A 22,741-nucleotide genomic window follows, 5' to 3' on the forward strand; every position below is an offset into this window, starting at 1 on the left:
TCCATTAAGTTGTTGGCTTCCTCTCTTTCTGTTTTCTTGATGAAGGCTTCCAATGCTATAAATTTCCCTCTTAGGACTGCCTTTGCAGTCTCTCACAGGTTTTGGAAAATTGTTTTATCATTTGTTCCAAATTATTTGTTTATTATTTGGTAATTTGTGTTATCATTTGTTCCAAAAATTTGGTGATTTCCTTCTTAATCTTGTCTTTGACCCAGCTATCATTCAGCTTAAGATATTTAGTTTCCATTACATTGAGTATGAAGATTCCTGTTGGTGTTGAGTTCAACTTTTATTCCATGGTGGTCCGAGATGATACAAGGGATAATTTCTACACTTTTAAATTTGCTGAGTTTAGACTTGTATCCTATGATGCAATCTATTTTGGCAGATGACCCGTGGGCTGATGAGAAGAATGTATATTCAGTTTTATTAGGGTGAAATATTCTGTAGAGGTCTGTAAAGTCCATTTTTTCTAGGGTCAGGTTTAAGTCTAATATTTTTTGTTTAGTTTCTTCTTGGAGGATCTATCTAAGACTATCAGAGAAGTGTTAAAATCTCCAACTATTATAGTGCAGGAAGATATCAAGTTTTCCATATCTATTGGGGTCTGCTTAATGAATTGAGAAGCATTCTGATAAGGTGCATAAATATTAATTATCAAAATCTTTTCATGTTGGGTGTTTCCCTTGACAAATATGTAGTGACCTTCCTTATCTTTTTTTATTGTGTTGGTTTAAAGCCAATTGTATCTGCTACTAAAATTGCAACCCCTGCTTTTTTCTGGTTTCCATTTGCCTGTATTATACAAGTTCATCCCTTCACTCTGAGTCTATTTTTATCCTTTAAGGTAAGGTGAGAGTCTTGTATACAGCAGATATCCAGTCTGAGTTTATGTGTCCAGTGAGCCAGCCTGTGCCTCTTTAGAGGACAATTTAAACCATTCATATTAATTAAGAGAACTGAGAAGCCTGGATGTGTTTTGGGTGTCATGATTTTTGGATATTCAGTGGACATTTTTAATCCTTTCACCACTGTGGAAGTTGGGTTTTGTTCAAAAATTTCTGGGTGAGTTTACTTTGGAGGTAGAGCATTGTGCTGGTCATTGTGGAGGATGGGTCTGAGAATATCCTGGAGAGCTGGTTTAGTTATGGCAAATTTCTTCAACATGTCTATGTCACTGAAGTATTTTATTTATCCATCACAAATCAAACTCAGTTTAGCTGGACACAGGATCCTGGGCTGGAAGTTGTTTTGTTTTAGGAGATTGAAAGTTGATGACCATCTTCTTCTGGCTTGAAACATTTCAGCTGAGAGATCTGCAGTCATTCTGATATTTCTCCCTTTGTAGGTGACACATTTCTTATGTCTGGCTTCCTGTAGAACTTTCTCCTTCATCTTAACTTTGGTGAAGTTAATAACAATGTGTCTAGGAGATGCTTTATTTGGATTGAGTCTTGCTGGGGTTCTAAAACTGTCTGCTATCTGAAGTTCTGTATCTCTTGCAATGCTTGGTAAATTCTCCAAAATATCTTGGAGCATCTGAACCTTTAGGGCCATCCTCTTCTCCTTCGGGAATTCCCATAAGATGAATGCTTGATCTTTTGAAGTGATCCCACAACTCTCTCAGGGAATGATCAGTTTTTGCTCTCCATTTGCCTCTTTGAGTGTTTGAGAACATTCAAAAGCTTTGTCCTCAGCTTCTGAGATCCTCTCTTCTGCCTGGTCAACTCTATTACTGAGGGATTCTACTATATTTTGGAGCTCCTCAACTAACTTTTTCATGTCCTTGAACTCTGCTATTAGAGCTGGTCTTATTGTGGTGAATTTCCTCCGTGCTTGTATATCTGCAAAAGATTTGATTTCTCCATCCATTTTGAAGCTTAGTTTAGCAGGAGACAGAATTCTGGGCTGAAAATCATTTTGTTTAAGGATGTTGAAGGTGGATGACCATGGTCTTCTGGCTTGGAAAGTTTGAGTTGAAAACTCAGCTGTCATCCTAATGGCTCTGCCTCTGTAGGTCAGTTGGTGCTTATTCCTGGATGCTTGCAGAATTTTTTCTTTCATCTTGACTTTGGACAGGTTCATTACAATGTGTCTTAGAGAGGCTTTGTTTCAGTTGAGATAACCTGGGGTTTGATATCCATCTGAAAGGAGTATGTCAGGGTCTTTAGTAAACTTGAGAAGTTTTCATTTAAGATAGGTCCAGTAGGGCTTCCATTCCTTTGCAACAATCTTCTTCCCCTTCAGGAATCCCTATTATTTGTGTTTGTTCTGTCAAGTCCATTAATTCTTTATAGGTGGAGTCTTGTGCAGTAGCTGCCTCATGGTCCCTTGGGGGAGTTCCTCTGTTTTGGTTTTTCACATTGCCTGAATTTTTCTCTTGGTTCTTCCTCATGTGTTCTTTTTTCTTGTTCACCTCCACGTCCTCCTTTTCCCTTCACACAGCCTCCTTTGTTTCAAACAGAAGTCCTTACTCTTGATGACAGTATGTTGCAATATGTCACCAGGACACCAGGTGGAGTTGTGGTTTTTTTAGGAGACAGAGAACATAGCCAGTAACCTCTATGATTTTATTCCAAACTTAGGTGCCTTCAGTGATCACCTGATTATTTCCTCAGCATTCAGATCCTGCCAGGTTGGGATCTTAAAGCTCACAAGAATCCTTCAAGGGCAGGTGTCACAATGCCTCCTGACTCCAGTTCCCATGGGGTGCAGGAGTCCTTCAACCTGTGCCAAGAGTGAAGTTCTGATCCCGGCAGGAGAAATTAAGACATCTGTACTTTAGGCCCCCTGCTAAGACCTTATCAGGATGTTCCTGCAATGGCAGCCCCTAATTTCTGAGACAGTATGGCTGCCTCACAAGCCACCAAACCTATGCAAATCCACTCCAACTGGCTTTCAAACCTGGCTGCTCTATAATGTTTGAGTCTGCCCACTCTTCTAAGCTTTCCATCCAACGCACAGCTTCCTCCAACAACTGAAAACTCCAGAAAGGCTTCCTTCTGTCCCAGACTTTTGTGGGGGGCCATCCAATCCCAGCTGGTCACAATTACTTGCCTAATTCATCAGATTTCCATCCCCGTGGATCATACACCATATCCAGCTCACCAACTCCTCACTATGTTCCCTGAACTATGACTCTGAGTAAGGTCCTTGCACTAGGTATATCTAGGTTCTCTCTTTTTCCCCAGTCATTCTAGAAAAGCTCAGTTGAACAATCCTTCTGGTCTTCCATCTTGTTGCACCCTTAATATTTGTTTTAATACACATATAACTAAAGATAAAACAAATACACTTTTTTTTTTGCTTTTTTTTTTTACACTTTTTAAAGCTAAAAGATATTTTGGAGATCTTTCTATATAAGTACATAAAAACTTCCTTATTCTTTTTTTTAAGTGTGGGTTCAGAGAATTCCCTGATAGGTATATGCCATAATTATTTTAAAGTAGTTCTTCAATAATGGACACTTAGTTTCCAAGCTTTGTTATTACTAAGATATTGTAATACTCAACCCAACAATTTTGTACTTGTTGGAAAAGCTTCTAGAAGTAATTGTTGGTCAAAAGATATATGCATTTTTAATTTTGTTAAAAGTTGCCAATTGCCTTAGGTAAGTGCTAAACCAATTTATACTCCCATTAGAAATTTATGTATCTTCACATGTTTATCACTGTAAAATATTATCTGCTTTTGGTTTGTTCTCCATCTGACAGATGAAAAAAGTATCTCAGTATAGTTTTAATCTGCATTTCTTTTTTACAAATGAGCTTGAACCTCTTTTCAAATGATTAAAAGCCTTTGAATCATCTTCTCTAAATGTCCAATCTTTATCCATTTTTTTCTGGTTGTTGGTTTTAGTTTTGATTTACAAGAATTCTTTCTATACTAAGGAATTTTATCCTTTGGGTATGATATGAATTGCAACCTTTTCCCCTAGTCTGCCATTTTGACTTTCCTTATGAAGTTTATTGTTATTTTCCATAAAGATAAACTATTTCTAAGATGTTAAGCAGCAGTGTTACACTCAATTTACCTGTTTCATGAAATTATCTGTATAAGCTAGTGCCATATTTCCTAGAGGCTGTAAGAAAGCAAAAGAGTAGAATAGAGGGGAAAACAAGTAAGAAGGGGAAAAAACCCTATATGAATAAATGTTATTTTTCCATTTAAAAACTAAATTCTTCAATGGCGCCTGTGGTTCAAAGGAGTAGGGCACTGGCCTCATATGCCAGAGGTGGTGGGTTCAAACCCAATCTAACTTGCTGTTTAGGGTTTCCTACCATTTGCAAACAAATATAAACATAATTGATACAGGAGAGAAGGTTATTACAGTAAGAAGATCTCAAAAGCATGAAGACATGAAATAGCACAGCATGTCTGGAAGATGAGACTGAAACTAATCTGGCATTACTAGACTCCCAAATATGAGAGAGAAAGTAGAAATCTAGGGATGTAGCCTGGGTTGGAGGAACTGAGACTGGATCCCAGACATAAAAAGAGCTAGGAGTAGGTATTAAGCAAAGGAAGGACATGTTCCCATTTCAGCTTTGAGTAGATTCTTCTAGTCTGGAGTGTTTAGAAACTTCTATTATAGTTCTGGTGAGAGAGATGCTGATAGCCTGTATGGTGCTATGTAGGGTTTCAGAGGAGGGGATAGGCTTGGGAAATATTTAGGAACTAAATCAGTAGGAATTAGTGACTGAATGACACAGGGAAGTAATTCAGGAGAAGCCTAGGTCTTTACCTCACATTGCTTTTCTCTGTGCCCACTGTTAGTAGTGTAATCAAAGCATACTAGTACCTCATTTATTCACCCAACCAATATTTATTAAATGTCTTCTTCATGTCAGGTCCTGCAAAGGTGAACAAGTCAGAAATAATCTCTGACCTATGGATCTTAAGAGTACTGGAGATGAATACTTCATATGTGACATCTCATGTAATTGCCAGGACACCCTATGACATAAGTACTCGTCTCCACTTTTCAGTCTTGTTGAGACTCCCCAGTCTTGGAAAATTTAATAATTTGTCCAAGGTCACAAAGCTATCTGAAAAATGGTGGTGCTAGGAATCAACATAGGTCCATCTAACTTCAAAGCCATGTTTTAAATCACTTGATGATGCTATCTCTCATACAACAGTGAGATACATATGATGTAATGTACAGTGTGTTAAATACTACGACAAGGAGTACAGTGGCTTGGATTATTGTAGCCTCCTAACTGGATATACTTTTGCAGATGGCATGGTCCAGCCAGAGAAGTTTTTTAAAAATACAAATTGAGGTGGATGATAGTGCCTTTTCTGATTCAGGGCACTCTAAGGGAGAAGGAGAGGTTTCGGATGGAAGGTGATACACTCCATTCTTAGACATACTGGTTTTGAGTTTGCTGTGAAACACCCAAATGGAGATACACAGCAGTAATTTGATAGATGAGTCTGAAGTTCAAAGGGAAGCCAGAGTTGGAGATAAAGCCCTTAGTATCACTAGTACTTAGGGTCAGCTAAAGTCAAGGCAATTACTGGGACTCTTCAGGGGCTTCTGCAAGTGAGAGGAGCTGCCTGCTGAGAAGGGGGCAGCTGGGGACTAGATCCAGGAAAATGGAATAGATTTGACATTATGTGATTAGATAAAAAGGAGGGGAGCTCTGCCAAGGGCAGTCAAAGATATAATTGAGTAGTATTTAGGATTAGAGACATGAATTTATAGTGATACTAATCTGCAAGGATGAGGGTCACCAACTCAAGAATAGGAGCACTTGCCAACACTTTGTTTTCTTATTAGTGTTTCCCATTTTGATTTAAGACCTTGCCTGTGAGTTCTCAGAGCACCCTGAATTTACCTTTGAGCTGCTACTAAACAACTGGCCTGTAAGGTTTACTTAGTAAGTCCATCTTCCCTTTAGACTTTGAAATCCTCAGAATCACCATTTGTGTTATTTATCATTTTTATTCCCAGCCACTTGCACTACTTATATACTTATTTTATCTCCAGGAAGACTGTACTTTCCCAGAAGAGAGAAACTGTGGCTTAATCACCTTTGCAGAAGCAACGTCTCATTAACATTTGTGGGATTGGATTGACTTTAATCTGGCAAACTGCAATGGAGAAACCAACTGTTGAATACTATGTACTAACCATCAAGCAGTGATTTCAGACTTGGAATGACAGTCCCTCTGTACAATCTCTTGCTCTCTGCTTTTCATTAAAAGGTAGTGAGGATACCTCCTCTCTGACATGTTTCCATTTTGTCTTTGGAGTTTGGGCTCTATTGACAGCTTTATATATTCTGTGACCCAAACAAGCTACTGAGCATTTTTGGGCCTCCTGAATTCTCATTAGTAAAATTTGAGGGATTGAGCCCAATGATGGCTGATGTCCCTTCTTATTCTATAATTTAAAAATTCCATGATTCATAGAAGATCTTTAACCACACCTGAGAACCACTGACTTAGGAAACACAATTAAGACATGGGCTCTGTGTTTCCCTATCAGAAACAGGCAAATCCCTCTCATCACAAAACTGGGGATTAAAGCATATCATACTTTAAGGACTGGGTGTGGTGGCTCACACCTGTAATCCTAGTACTCTGGGAGGCTGGGGCCAGTGGATTGCCTGAGCTCAGGAGTTGGAGACCAGTCTGAGCAAGAAGAGACCCCGTCTCTAAAAATAGCTGGGTATTGTAATGGGTGCCTCTAGTTCCAGCTACTCAGGAGACTCAGGCAAGAGGATCTCTTGAGCCCAAGAGTTTAAGGTTTCTGTGAGCTATGATGTCACAGTACTTCAAAGTGAGACTCTGTCTCAAAAACAACAACAACAACAACAACAACAACAACACCAAAGTGCATCACTTCTAAAATGAAGGCACTAATATTTTATATTTAATTATTTCTTTGAATGTCAGGTAACACATTTTATTAAATACAAATTTGTTTTTCAATGGTTAAGTTCACTCCAAAATCCAATGAAGGTACCTTAGTTCATTTTGATGAACTAAGAGAAGTAAAAAGAGAAGAAAGGTGGAAGAATATAAAACATTATCTTGGCTCTCTCATGTACATTGTTAAAATACTCCTTTTTTTTTTTTTTTAATGGGACACAGTCTCACTCTACCGTTCCAGGTAGAGTGCTGTGCTGTCACAGCTCACAGCAACCTCCAATTCTTGGGCTTAAGTGATTCTCTTGCCTCAGCCTCCCAAGTAGCTGGATTATAGTCACCTGGCACAATGCCAGATTTATTTATTTATTTGGTTGTATTTGTAGTTGTCATTGTTGTTTGGCAGGCCTGGGTTGGGTTTGAACCTGCCAGCTCTGGTATATATGGCTGACCCCCTAGCTGCTGAACTATAGGCGCCACGCCAAAATACTCTTTTTTAAGATTAGAAACCAAATGAGTTTCTATGACTTATTCAAGATTTGGGAAGGATTATACTAACTGGCAAGGCTGGTGCCAGAATCCAAGGCTCCCAGGTACGCACTTTTATTTTTTAAAACAAGCAAACTGGTCAAAAATCTCCTGAAAGACAAAAACACATGAAGGTAAAATGCCAATTGGTTGAGTTTAAACAGAGACTTCACTTTGTTCTTTCCAGGTTCAATAACAAACAATTCCAGTGATCAGCGTGTAAGGGCTGGCAGATGAAACATTCTGACTCCTAAGCAAATAATTTATATATTTTTTTGTACCACAGCTAATAAATCAATTGTAAAAGTTAAAAAATGGAAAATAAGGAGAATCAGAAAACTCAGAGCAGTTTTCCTCCACTCTTTTGGGGGACAGATGGAAAAACAAAACAAAACAAAATCCCTGTGGCTGCCTTCATTAGCAGCCAGGGTGGTGAGTCCCATTGTAAATCCCACTTATAAAGGCTCATGGCTACCTGCAGAGCCTAGGAGTACAAATCACATTAGGGAAGACACCAGATGACCAAAGGAAGCTGCAAGCGTCTGGTAAAGCCAGTAAACAAAAGGCAGCATTCCAAATGAATGCCATTGCTAGAGTCTGCATTGTAAAATGCCTGGATTTAAGAACCCTAAAGCAGATTAGCTTAAAGCAACAAAAGATTCAAATAAGACACAAAGAACTCATTTTGACACACTAAGAAATTGTCTTCATTAGATCATCAGGTGTTTAAGTGTAATTATTAAAGAAAAAAATTCCATCTAAATTGTATTTGAGGCAGTGAGGCGTAGGACAACAAGGACCTTGAATATGACATGTTCATGAACAAAATTCATGAACCAGAAACCCTGGCCTTTTTCTGTTTTAATCTTCCCAAGTTTTTTTTTTTTTCCACCCTCTTGACTCAGCTTTTCCTGACTCTTCCCAACATTCTGAAGGTCTATAATGACTTTAAAATCTATTGCAGCCATACGTTATTTCAATTTTACCCATTCTACCCAAGAGTGCCACTTTAAATACAAATCTGAAAAACCCAAACCTCCCAATCATAAGTGATTATAAAATATACAATATTAGATCGAATGGTCACCTTCTCACATTTCCAGAAGTACAGACTATCAATCAGTCTGAAATTTTACAAATGTATTTAGAGATCCCATAAGTTAAGGTGACCAGATTTCAACATTGGTAAAGCGGGACATCATTGATTGGGGGGGAGGGGGGAAGTTCTTAATTAAAAATTTGGTCTATATGGAACAACAAAAATTTTCATAGAATGCAAAAATAGTATTGTTATATATTTTTTAAAATTTCAACATAAGTACAATTTACAAATATAATACATTTAAAAATTATTCTTTGGCATATTTCTCATTTGAATGAATTTTTTTTTAGTAGATTGCTGTAGTTGTTTAAAAGCTCATGAATTTTTTCACAAGAATTTGTTAAATTATATTTCACACATAAAATGGCTTTCAAAGTCTCAACACTGAATTGTGATTTTTCTGACGTCCACACTTTATTTACCATAGAAAAAACGCATTCAGTTGCAGCATTAGTTCCTGGTAAGGACAGTGCGTATCCCACAATTTTTAGTGCATTATTGTATGGAACATGGTTTGTTTCAAAATGATGAAATATTTCTAACCATATGTTCTCTATTGTGATTTTTGCTGATGCCCAAGATTTAACCTTTTCCTTATCAATATATTTTTTTAATAATGATACCTCATAAGTCATTAAGGGTCACTTTCAAGGTTGGCGCTAGATTTTTGCTGCCACTATAAAATATAAATAATACAAGTACTGTCTGCTAAATTCATGAAATAAATAAATAAATTACTTACCTAAATTATCTGAATAGCTGATTTGTTGATATCACTTGTTTAACTAGCACTAGCACACAGTATGATGTGTATCGTCTGAGAGATAGTTACAAAACGTTTTCGTCATTGCCAATGCTCATTAAGTCCAAATGGTGGTCTAATTCTAACAACCAATAAACAATGCAAACTTTGATAAGCAGTTCTCGATAATCAGTTCTCAACAATTATTTGTTATAGTTTAATATTATAAAATTAACAAAAATAATATAAAACTCATATCCTGGCGAAATAGCCACATGGCAGCCAAAAACCGTATATTCCCTTCCTGTTCTCCCACTGTTCCCTAGCTTGTAGTGCATTCTTTCCAAAAATTGGGACTTTTTAAAAACGCTGCAGGACACGGGACAAATCGTTAAAAATTGGGACTGTCCCACCAAAAGCGGGATGTCTGGTCACTTTAACATAGGCAAAAATGGTTCTGATAATTTAAATAGTCCTTAAAGCCTAAAGTCAAAATTGAGGTATAATAATGAGAACTTTTGCCTGTAATTTCTCATCATACCTCCCCAGTTATGTTCGACTATCATAATGAGTCTTCACCCCCACCACGAAAAGTAGTTCAGGGTTGGATGCAGTGGCTCACACCTGTAATCCTAGCTCTCTGGGAAGCCAAGGTGGGAGAATTGCTTGAGCTCAGGAATTGGAGACCAGCCTGAACAAGAGCAAGACCCTGTCTGTACTACAAATAGAAAAAAAAAATCTAGCTGGGTGTAGTGGTAGGCACCTATAGTCCCAGCTGCTCAGGAGGTTGAGGGAAGAGGATTGTTCATAGCACTCTACCCAGCGTGACAAAATAAGATTGTGTCTCTAAAATAAATAAATAAATAAATAAATGCCATTAATTAAATTACTTTTGAAAGAGGTTCAAGGCACAGCAAATACATTCTCTTTTTTGGTTAACATAAATGTGCTGCATTAGTATAACTATAGGTTCAAGTGTGCTGTGAGATAAAAATAGGTTGAAAAAACACTGGTCTAGTCTTTTTTTTCTTTTTTTTGCAGTCTTTGTAACAATCTGAATGAACTTGGAGAACATTCTTCTAAGTATCATAAGACTGTAAAGCATTACATGTACTCAATACCAATTTTAAACTAGGAGATTAACAATCACAGACCCACACAAGAGAAAAATCTCAATTGAATTTAAGAGGCAGGGAGGGGGTTCAGGTGCGTCCCACCAATGGGTACTATGCACAGATATAGGGCATAGTCCCTGGGGGTAGGACACAGCTACAATTCTGACTTTAACCTTTAGTGTGTAAATTATATAACCTAAAGGTTTGTACCCTCGTATTAATCTGAAATAAATAAATAAACAATCTTAAAAATAAGCCAGCATCTAGTGCAGGTGTCCTCAAACTACAGCCCACGGGCCACATGCAGCCCACCTAGGACATTTATCCGGACCACCGGGTGTTTTTGCTGCCACTGCCTGTCCTTCTTAGCAGCCAACTCATCCTGGAGCCCACTGTCCAGCCCTCCAACAATATGAGGGACAGAGAACTGGCCCCCTGTTTAAAAAGTTTGAGGACCCCTGATCTAGTGTATTTTCTCAGATGGTTCCTGCTGACCCAACACTGAGCCACTCCTTTCATTTTCTCATCTATTTCTTTCCTCTCTTCTTGGTAGCCAAGGAAGTACCAAGAATGGCCTGATCTGTGCTATTTCTAAAGCAATGAAGGCAGGCCATGTGGTGAATCATGACTCACTACTTTGTCTTTGATTGTGTGGCTTGAGACTAGTCATCTGAAACGGAAATAATACTTCCTGCTTCATAGTGTTAGAGTACAGAAGACGATGGATAGGGAGCACCACCATATGCTAGGCATGCAATAAATGCCAATACCCTTCCTTGTAGAAAACACTAACCCTAGGAAAAACAACACTTTTATTCTTTATAGAGTTCCTTCACATATGTGGTATGTCTAGAAAAATATCCAGCCATTATTTTCTATTTTTTAAAGTACCTGGCTGAATACTTTCAGGACAGACCTCACATATTTTCTTGGTTAATCCTTATAATCTTATAAGGAGCCAAGCCCATACTCAAATGCGTGTCCTCTGACTATAGAACCAATGTTTTTTCTGTTGTGTTGCTATGTTAGAGGTTGTGGTCATGAGGACCATAATTATATTCCTACATCATCAGCTCCTATGAGTTGGGGCTGAGACATGACCTGAACTGGGAGGGATCTTAGAAGCAAACAAATGAGGCAAAGAAACAGATACACAAACAAATAAGTCCATACCACTTAGTAGGGTAACTGCTACAGAGGTAAGCTGCACTTAGGGTCCATCAATAAGTTGTCCATTGTAAAAGGTATGAGGATGAAAGTGAAAACAATTACAATGTCCTAGGTTCTAGCTCTTTATATGAATGTGATTATTTTAGGTTGGTCAAAAAAAAAAAAAAAAAACACCTTTTGAAAATAATAGACCTACCTAAGATGCTATCTTAATCTAAGGTTGAGAATGGTCTCCTAATCATTGTTAGATGTAACCATGTCAAAATTAACGAAGATTTTCTAAATAACACCTTAGAACTGCACTGGGATCTTTGATATGTGTTGCTGCAATTAATCTTTATGAATAATATTCTGAGATAGTTATCTGTGCATTCACTACGTAAGAAAACAGAATCTGTGGGTGGCGCCTGTGGCTCAGTGGATAGGGCGACGGCCTCATACATTGAGGGTGTGAGTTTGAACCCGGTCCCAGCCAAACTGCAACAAAAAATAGCTGGGTGTTGTGGTGGGCGCCTGTAGTCCCAGCTACTTGGGAGGCAAGAGAATTGCCTAAGCCGAGGAGTTAGAGGTTGCTGTGAGCTATGAAGCCACGACACTCTACTGAGGGTGATAAAGTAAGCCTCTGTCTCTAAAAAAACAAAAGAAAGAAAACAGAATCTAAAAGATTGAGTGACTTGTTAAAGAAAGTGAGCAGTGCTAAGACGCAAACTTACATCCTTAAAACTCTGTATCTTGTGCTCTTTAATCTAAGCCACACTGTGTTCTCTCTGGCCACAAAAAAGAACGTGTGAAATCGTCCAAACTGTAATCAAGCTTGGTAACTAAAACTCAAGGAAAAACTGATGACTATAGCTTAATTACACAAATTGTGAAAATCCCTAAATAGAGATTTCTGAGGTCAGACTCACAGAAAAAATTGATTTAGAATTGAAGAAAAAGTTTTTAAAAGTTATTCCTAGTGTCCCAGGGAATTCAGATTAAAAGAATATAGGATTCCTAACCTACCTTTATGATTCTATTCAATTAAAAATTTTGACTTTACTGTTAGCCCTATTCAAACTTCAAATTTTCCAATCAAATAAATCTAAAACTTAACCCAGAATGGCATTTTTTCACCCATCAGTATGATCTCTCTCTTACAACTTTTCAATCTGTTACCTGCCCTCAGAAAATCTTTGTTGAGAAGCAAAATATAAGAAATCTCCTAAAGAAGTTGAAGTATATGTGCTGATGGCTTAAGTGAGGCGACAATTTATTTTAATATTTGGGTAAAAAGTGAAGAAATCTGGAAGAATCCTAGGAAGAAATGGTACAGAGAAACAAATGATCACAGCCGTGGATAAGATAATCAACAGACAAGTGAGGTGAGGTAAGTTCGGCCCTGAGACCTGGTGTAGAGATGCACTCTGAAAGTTGTTCACCTGGTCCGATGGCAGTGGTGGTGGTAGAAAGTGATGAATCACAGATTAATAGCCATGGTAAGAAACAGTAGGATGGATGTTACCATTTGTTTCAGCAACTGCTATAGCATGGTCTATATTTGACCTGAATATAGTAAAGTAGAAAATCTGAGCTTGACGTCCATAATTCACATTGGGTGCCAGCCACATGCATGGGAACTAGTGGGTTTGAACCCAGCCAGGGCCTGCAAAACAACAATAACAACAACAACAACAACAAAAACAGCTGCGGGTTGTGATGGGTGCCTATAGTCCCAGCTACTTTGGAGGCTGAGGCAAGAGAATTGCTTAAGCCCAAGAGTTTGAGGTTGCTATGAGCCATGCCACCATGACACTAGTCTACCAAGGGCAACACAGTGAGACTCTGTCTCAAAAAATAAAAATAAATAAAAAATAAATTAATTAAATAAAATCTGGTAAGAATTATTGTTGATTTTTCCTATGAGGCCAGCATGGCCAATGAGACACCCTTTAAATTGTCATTTAGAGCAGTGTTTCTCACTGAGTCTAGTTGAAAGATTGCATCAAAATCACCTGAGGGACACTTTTTCCCTGTAGATTCCTGATCCCCTCAGTGAGACATTTATGAGTCAGTGGGTCCAGGAATCTGCATTTTGACTACCCCAGAAAGAACATTTAGCAAATAGGCAGCCCTAACTTCAGATTATTCTATTACATGAGAGTTTGAAAAACACTTCTTTGAATTAAAAAAGAGAAGAGACAGCTACTTGGGAGGCTGAGGGAAGAGAATTGCTTAAGCCCAAGAGTTTGAGGTTGCTGTGAGCTATGACTTCACAGCACTCTACCAAGGGTGACATAGTGAGACTCTGTCTTAAAAAAAAAAAAAAGTAAAACAGAGAAGAGATCAAAATTGTGTATGATTATTAAATGGGATGCTTATTTGTAAGGATTAGCCAAACACATTAAATAGAAAGGAGAGAAAAAGAGGAAAACCTCTCACCGACTGACTTAGGACTGGTCTGACTACTTTCTGCTTCTATCTCCCCCTTTGGAAAATGGAAACAAATCAGTGACGCTGCCTACTAAGCCCCTTGCCATTCTGCGGTTCAGTTCATGGAGTACTCAGAATTCCTCAAAGGAGGTGACTGAGAGCACCAGAGTTATGAAAGCCCATTTTGCCATGACAACAGCTACTGGGTCCCAGGATGAACATCATGTCTGCCATCCACCTATGGTATTTGACCTTTATTTACCTTTTCCTCTCAGGCTAGCCCTAGCAGGGAACAAGAGTATTAAAAACAATTAAACATTATTATCAACTAAGCTTTTAATTCTAAAACTGAAAAAAATCAAAATACTAAAAATAAACTGCAAAAGAAACCCAACAGCTTTGTGAGAAATAGTGTCCTCATAAAATCATTGGTATAAAACATTATGCTTAGGATCCAAAGACAGAAAGATTCCGCTAAGTTCTGTATTCCAATTTCCCCCTACAATGCCTTTTAACCAAGCTTTTAGGGGGATCATTTGCTTCTGCATTCCATAAAGGCTCTGTGTCCCTAAAGAACATTGTGAAATGTTCAACTGTATAATGAGAGGCAGTAACTCTGTGGAATCTAAGGTAAAGGAGGCTGCAAATATTTGACAGCCCCATTTCATGGAAAAGCTAACGTTATTGAATATCAATTACAAAAGTATTTCACCAGAGAAGGAATGCCAGCAGGGAAGGGAGTTCTGACAAAGTGGTCCAGGAACATAAAGCGTGAAGGTGAGGGTAGAAAGATCTATCTAGAGCCTGCGAAGACACGTTTTGACTACTAGCAGTATTCTGCTGGTAAGTAAATGCCCGTGAGCCTCAGAAATTATGGTGCTGCTGCTCTGGGTTGCTAAAGTCAATGTATGCCATGGAAGGAGATAAATCACTATATAAATATTAGTCACATTAAGGAGAGTGTACACACAGGTACATTCTGACTCCCTGTAAGTGGGACCCAGAAGTTGCTTGCTTATTCAAATTTTCTCCCTGCAGTATTGTCACAAGGTCCTGTCACTCTCCCTTGTGAGAGGCTGAGTTGAGTGTCATCTGATTTTGTTCCCAATGCTGAGGGATTTAATTTGCTTGTTTCTTCTGTATAATGATGCCGATAGACTACAGGTAAAGCAGTCAGAGTCTTTCTTTATAGCAGCTACACAAGTCACCAGACCGGGGGAAGGGAGACACCTGATTCACACAGCCAGGCACAGCAAAAGAGCACGTGAACCTTCAGCAGAAGAGGAAGCTTTTCACCAGATGTGAAGAAGTAAAGTTTATTTTTCAATTTCATTTGTTTATTTAAGTAAGAAGGAAGGAGACAGCAGATGCTTCCCATTTCAAGCTACTCAGGGAATGACTTTTCTTTTCTTTCTTTCTTTCCAAACGAACAAAGCTGGCCGTTAAAGTTTCCAGAGGGACCTGGAAAGGCACCGATTACATTTCATCTGAAGCTAGTTTAACCTTTGAAACCTGCCGGTAACAGAGGAGACCAAGAGAGAAGGTCAATGCAGCCTTGCTTGTCTGGCATTCTCTCACTGAAAGGATGGAGGATAATAAGGGAATTCTTTTAAGAACTGCGAAACACATTACAGAGGCTATAATCAAGGTTTTCGTAAGTTTCGCTTAAACAACCAACAGCTGAGAGACTCTCAGGTCTTGTTATTTTCCCATTTAATCATCGTGTATAAGAAGCAGAGTGATAGAGCTTTTACATTTGTAACAAAGCAACCAAAGAAAAACGTCTTTGTCCTTGATTCATCTATCTTTTCAAGTTATTTTTGTCTGACAAATGACTTGTTTTTAGAAGGAAGACCTTCTTACATCCGAAGACACACATGATCTTTTTCAAAAATTGCTGAAGCATTCCTCTGAATGCTGAAGATATGATAAGGCTACTGATAAATAACATAAAACATGCCACAAAACAATCATGGTGTCTTGACCATGTATACTATCAAAAAGGACAGGCTACAATATACTGAATGATTTTCCCCTACTATATACTCTTATACATCCATTTAAAACATGCTTACCTCTTCTTCTTTCCCCATAATCACCCCTTGTCCTGCTTATTACAGGGAAAGACCAAATATGTCACTGAGATTAATGGAGCATCAGTAAAGTATTTAGGTACAAATGACTCACTTTTATGTACTGCCAGAACAACTCAGCAAGGGGTGACGAGGGAAAAAACCCCAAATTCTCTTCCATTGAATTCATGCAGTGGGCAGGTGATAAATTGATTGTTCTCCTTTAAAGGCCAGGTCAGAAAAACAAAGAGAAAAATATTTTCTATAACCGGCTGCATGTTTTACTAATTAGCAAACTGTGTTTCCTGCAAATGTTCTATGTCATTGATATAACTTACCTCCAGTTTTAATTAAAGCTCTCTCAAAAGTTAACTCATTTTGCTAAAAGAGAGCACAAGAGGAGCATCATGGGAAGATTTTTCATCCAGCAAGACAAAATGCAACAGAATCATCGGGTCCCTCTTTTTTTTTTTTTTTTTCTTTTTGCAGTTTTTGGCTAGGGCTGGGTTTGAACCCACCATCTCCAGCATATGGGGCCAGCGCCCTACTCCTTTGAGCCACAGGCACCGCCCATTAGGTCCCTCTTTTTAATGGAAGAAGAAAAGGGATTACATTTGCCATTCTGGACTTTTATTTTCCTGGAATTGTTTCTTTTCTTTTTCATTTTTTTTGAGACGGAGTCTCACTGTGACACCCTTAGTATGGTTTCACAACTTGTAGCAACCTCAAACTTTTGGGGTTAAGTGATTCTCTTGCCTCAGCCTCCCCGTTGCTGGGACTACAAGTGCCTGCCACATGCCTGGCTGTTTTTTTGTTATTGTTGTCACCATTGTTTAGCAAGCCCAGGCCGGGTTCAAACCCACCAGCCCCGGTGCATGTGGCTGGTGGCCTAACCACTGAGCACCAGCGCTGCCCGAAATTCATCACTTCAGTTTATCATCTTTAAAAACTCATACTGGGCTCAGTGTCTGTGGCCCAAGTGGCTAGGTGCCAGCCACATACATCTAAGGTGGCAGGTTCAAATCCAGCCCAGGGCACGCCAAAACAACAATGATGGCTGCAACCAAAAAATAGCCAGGTGTTGTGGTCCCAGCTACTTGGGAGGCTGAGGCAGGAGACTCACTTTAGCCCAGGCATTGGAGGTTGCTGTGAGCTGTGATGCCATGACACTCTACCCAGGGGGATAGCTTTAGGCTCTGTCTCAAAAAATAAAAATAAAAAATAAAAACTCAAACTGGAAATGGAGACCAGGCATGCCTGTAATCCTAGCATGGTGAAAGGAAAAGGTGGGAGGATCACTGGAGTTCAGGAGATAGAGACCAGTCTGAGCAAAGTGAGTCCCATCTCTAATGAAAATAGAAAAATTAGCCAGGCATGGTGGTGGGCTCCTGTAGTCTCAGCTAGTCAAGAGACTGAGGCAGGAGGATCCTTGAGTGTTTGAGGTTGCCGTTAGCTAGGCTGACACCATAGCATTCTAGCCTGGGTAATAGAGTGAGACTGTCTCTCAAAAAACAAAACAAAACAAACACAACACAACAAAACACCAAAAACTAGGCATGGAACTGGTAATATATTAAAGTTTAGATCCTGCTCAAAACTCAAGAATTCTAAATTTCAAACTTAAATCCATTTGTCCAAGTATCATTATCAAATGTGAATTAAAACAAGACTGACTGACGCACATGAAATCTAAATCTAACTCTATAATTACTGCAGTTACCATAAAACTTACTAATATCACATAATATTAACTTCCCATTTTAACAGTTTTTCTCTGTGGAATCTAACAGTTAATCTTTATTTAAAACAAAGGTGTAGCTGCCATTTCACAATAGCAGTGCTGGGGCCCCAGGAAAGGCAGGGAAGAAGTGTCTAAAGTGATACAGTCCCTGGAAATCTATTATTTTGTAAGAGATGGGATCATGCTCTGTCATCCAGGCTGGAGCTCAGTTGCATGATCATAACTCACTGCAGCCTGTAACTCCTGGGCTCAGGTGATCCTCCTACTTCAGATCTCCTAACTTGCTGGGATTAAAGGTGTGAGTCACCAACAAGCCCAGGTCTGGAAATCTATTCTTTAGGCTTCGATGTAAAAGTGTGCCTGGTGATCGTAGTCTCTCAGTCACTAAAATAATACACTGCACATGATGTAAATAATTAACAAATGAACCCAGTTATGTGTGCCTATTTGTAAAAGCGTGCATCCATGCACAGTAATGCCGATTTCTAGACATCTGATTTCTGGGAAACCCCAACTACCTACCAGTTAAAAACCTGGAAATAAGAGAAAAATGATTTTTTATACTGGAATACAAAAGAAATAGAATTCATTTGTAATGTAGGCATAGGCTCGTCCTCAGGTACAAAGCAAAATAGCAGTAGTTTACCAGCAACATGACATACAGATTCCAGGAAGAAGTGATAACCTACCTGAAGGGAAGAGTCTCCATTTCTATAAAAAGTGACAGTAAAACAGAAATACGGCTGCTCAGGCCAGTTCGTGCAGAGGCAAATAACCCTACACTAAATACCTCAGCAGTCCCTGAGGACATCACTGTTTTTCAGCACGACACAATAGCAGACCTTTGTATTTATGACCTCGAGTCTGTTCATGGGTATTATTTAAAAGGCAGAGTATTAACTAATGTATTTCAGAAGATTTTCACTGAAATGATGTTTTTAAAAAACTTTGAGATTACAGTTGTCTGTAAAATAAACCTATTGAAACTACTCTACCATCCTTATGTTCATAAAATATATTCAGTCTCTTTCAAAGGTTTTTCTGAATACAGATTTGTTGCTCAGAGTGGTTTCAACAAGGAATGCTAATATCTTAAATATTACCACTATTTACAACTAGATTAAATCATACAATTAAAAGTTGAATTTTTTAAGGATAGCTTTTCTGGTTATAGAGATATATAGGCCTTGTTTAAAAATTGTGTTTACTGATATGTTGCACAAATTTTTGTTGTACTGCGGCCTCTCTTCTGCCATATTACTGCAACGAGGAACCATTCCCAGCTTGTAATAAGTTGTCATCTATACTACTATTACTTTGTTAAAAGTAGAGGCACAAACTCAGGTATTAAGGCTTCTGAAGAGCTGCATGAGGAACAGGAAGAACAGCTGCTTGAAATAAAAATTCCTGATTAATTACTCCTCGAACATCACAATGTTGTAGATGTAATCCAGGGGTCTTGGAGGATTCTTAGAAGACAACAGAATAAGAAGATTTCAGAGCAGCTGAAATCTTTAACTCTCTTTCTTTGAAAATCTTCTGTCACAAGTCAGAAGGATAATGTCTCTTTTCATCCAATGAGAAAGCTGTTCTCACACGAGCATAATTAATCTTCTGACACCATGACAAAGAAATTCCTTAAAAGGATTTCTCCGATTTCCTCTCAAGACAGAAGATTGTCTTTATCCATCATCTGTTCTTCCTGATCCCTTCTTTTTGAATATCCACATCAGCAGAATTGTCCATCAGAGGAGACAGCAGGAGGGAAGTTTCTGAATGATTGATAGGGCCCTAACACTCCACAGGCCTATTTAAGTGCAAGCATCTATTGTTGCAAACTTACTTTACAGCAGTTAAACAAATATAATGGTCACCAATTCAACCATTGTGCAATTCAGACTTGACTAAAACTAGTAACTGAAGTTTGCTAATGACAAGGCACTTATTTTGAAGTTAGATAAAAACTCTGCAGATAAATTAGCCTGATATCTATGTACAAAAAAGAAAATTCTCAAATCTATGGAACAATATATGCATATTAGAAAGTGTTATATACTAACTACACTGTATTTAGATGGACATTCCCGTTAAAAAATTAGAAAAGTGACTGGGCGCCCGTAGCTCAATGGTTAGAGCCCTGGCCCTGTGCACCAGGAATGGTGGGTTCAAACCTGGCCAGGACCTGCTAAACAAAACAAAACAAAAAATTAGAAAAGTCTAATATTGTATAATATTGTGATTTTCCTTTTTTATCTTAATGATTGCTCAGTACTTCTTACCTACACTGCGACTGCCTGGGTAGGTGGGGAGAGACTGTATATATTACCAACCAAAAAAGAATCAGGTGCATCAAAGAAGAAAATACAACTGACGCTCCTTTAAAAAAATTTCAGGGTGGGGTGGTGCCTGTGGCTCAAAGGAGTAGGATGCCAGCCCCATATACCAGAGGTGGCAAGCTCAAACCCGGCCCCAGCCAAAAACTGCAAAAAACAAAAAAAAAATTTCAGGATGAGTGCAACATCTCACACCTATAATCCCAGCACTTTGGAGAGAGGCAGAGAGAGGAGGATAACTTAAGGCCCAGAGTTTAAGACCAGCCTGGACAACATAGGGAGACCTTGTTTCCACACACACACACACACACAAAAAGAAAAATTCACTGGACATGGTTGGCACACACCTATAGTCCCTATAGCTATAGGCACACACCCTATAGCTACATGGGAGGCTGAGGCAGGAGGATTGCTTAAGCCCAGGAGTTTGAGGCCATAGTGAGAATGGTTGTGCCATTGTACTCCAGCCTGGGTTACAGAGTATGAGCCTGTCTAAAAAATTAAAAATAAAAAAAGAAAGAAAGAAAAAATTAAAAAAGAATTTCCAGACTCATCATAATAAATCTTTTTCAAAGAAAGATTTAGGTATCCCCCCCCCCCCCCCCGTGAAAGAAAATTGAAGGCCATTCCAGACTCCTTTTGAGTACCTGCTACTTCCTGTGGTGGGACTAATGAATCAGAGCAATATAGGTCAGTTTCAAGTGGAGGAGCGAAGCACACTGGGCAAAGGTCCAGTCCATGGAAAATGCAGGCCTGGCTCCACTTTCAAAGCAATCTACGTGAAATGGAAACAGATCTAGAGATGGCGTGAGAGCACACCCAGTATCAACAGCAGAGGTTACAGCATGTTCTGTGTTCTTACAGATGCTGCCAAGAAAGGCACTTGAGCCCAGACACCAGGACACACTGACACTATGAATTCTGTTTGCACCACAATGACCTTGACTACTCAGTTCTAGACGCACCCTGCGAAAATATTTGTTTATCCTTCCAGTGCCCAAATAGTGAGGCCAGCCCTCCCAGGCCAGGGCCCTCGCTCATTGATGCTCCCCTTGGTATGGTTAGAACAGACTGCTACTGCCTGAGCCACTGTAGGGCTTCTCCAGCCGGCCTGCCTTTTCAGGCAATTGCTCCCCTTCCAGATACAGGGAGCAATTGATGGCTGGCTCACAGCCAGGGTCATGTATTCTACAACCCGCAGGCTGGTTATGGTTTCTATTTATTTTATTTTGTTTTTTTAACTTCAGGTTAATGTGAGGGTACAAACAACTAGGTTACAGTATTTGCATTTGCATTTGTTTCGTAGCGTCCCTCTGTTAGTTGCGTTCCGCACCCAAAGTTACCGTTTTTCTTTAATTGCAAAGTTAAATTCAGGATGGATGATCCCTTTGAAAACTTAGGGAAAAAGAGCTACATCCAGGATAAAGAACTAAGAAAATTCTTGTGTATAAAGAAAAATATTAAGCAATTTGAAAAGCTAGAAATAAAGAGAGAGTGAGTTAGCTGGTAGCAGAAGTAACACGACAGGGACCAGATGGGAAATGCACACACATGGCCAAAAGGGGACTCTGAAGTGTCCCTCACCAGCAGAGGACCAGAAATCTATGAGATTAGGAGAGTTGGCTTTTTTATTGAGGGGGAGGAAAGAGTCAGTCCTTATCATTGTTGTTTGCCTATTACATATCACACAGCATCTTGTCAAGTCAGGTATCAATGAACACTCGTTATAATAGAACTTGAGCAAACAGACTATGAGTGCTGCTCAAGGCCAGATGCATATGACCCAGGAAAAGGACAGGCAAATCTTCCTGGATACTCTGGAAGTCCTTGAGATTAAGTTCAAATTCAAAAGGAATATCTTTTTGTCTACAATAATCCTTGGAGTTAAGTCCTTCATGAGAAAAACTCACCACTGCTCATAAAAACTCAGGGCAAAACCTCTCATTCTTTTGCCCTTCTGAGATATCTTTGTAAGACAAGGGCCAGCTCTAATGTGGTCCATTACAATTACTTTGAGACTAATTGTGCTTATAGCACTGACTTTGGATTAAGACACACATTGACTGGATCCCTACTTCCCAAGGGCCCCATGTGATTCAGTCTTTCCTTTCCTTTCCTTGCCCTTACAGTTAACGCATCTGTAAAGTAGGGTAATATTAATAGTACATAGACTTCATAGGGTAGTTGTAAGGATTAAATACAAATCCTGGCATTTGGCAAACATTCAGTACATAACAACTGATTATTATTCATCCTCTGTTGCTCCCTTTCCCCCTCATTCACATAATCCTCTAAATGGGTACATCCAGTTCTATTTCTGGGAGTTTGTATTGACACCCATATGTGTACATGCTTACAGCTGAGAAAGGAGCAGGCCCAACAGACTGAACCAAATGAACTCTTTTGAGCAACTGAGAGAAAAGAACGAAGTTGTTGAGCTGGGTGCGGTGGCTCATGCCTGTAATCCTAGCACTCTGGGAGGCCAAGGCGGGTGGATTGTCTGAGCTCACAGGTTTGAGACTAGCCTGAGCAAGAGCAAGACCCCGTCTCTAAAAAGTAGCTGGGCCTTGTGGTGGGTGCCTGTAGTCCTAGCTACTTGGGAGGCTGAGATAAGAGAATCGCTTGAGCCCAAGAGTTTAAGGGTGCT

The 22,741-nt window shown here is 39.1% G+C and overlaps 1 protein-coding gene across 3 annotated transcripts in view; it reads right to left on the reverse strand.

Moving 5' to 3' along the window:
* GREB1L (growth regulation by estrogen in breast cancer 1 like) overlaps positions 1-22,741 on the reverse strand; it is a 291,844-nt gene that overhangs the window by 171,988 nt on the left and 97,115 nt on the right. For 2 of the 3 annotated variants that reach the window (XM_023510202.1, XM_023510204.1), the window contains exon 1: positions 16,136-16,173. The exons of the other annotated variant lie outside the window; for it this stretch is intronic. The gene's annotated coding sequence lies outside the window, so the exon portion shown is untranslated. Of the gene's footprint in view, positions 1-16,135; positions 16,174-22,741 lie in introns of those variants that run through there. 3 annotated transcript variants of the gene reach the window in all.

This window comes from Otolemur garnettii, unplaced genomic scaffold, assembly GCF_000181295.1.
Source record: "Otolemur garnettii isolate 467f Iridium unplaced genomic scaffold, OtoGar3 scaffold00012, whole genome shotgun sequence".
Taxonomy (NCBI): domain Eukaryota; kingdom Metazoa; phylum Chordata; class Mammalia; order Primates; family Galagidae; genus Otolemur; species Otolemur garnettii.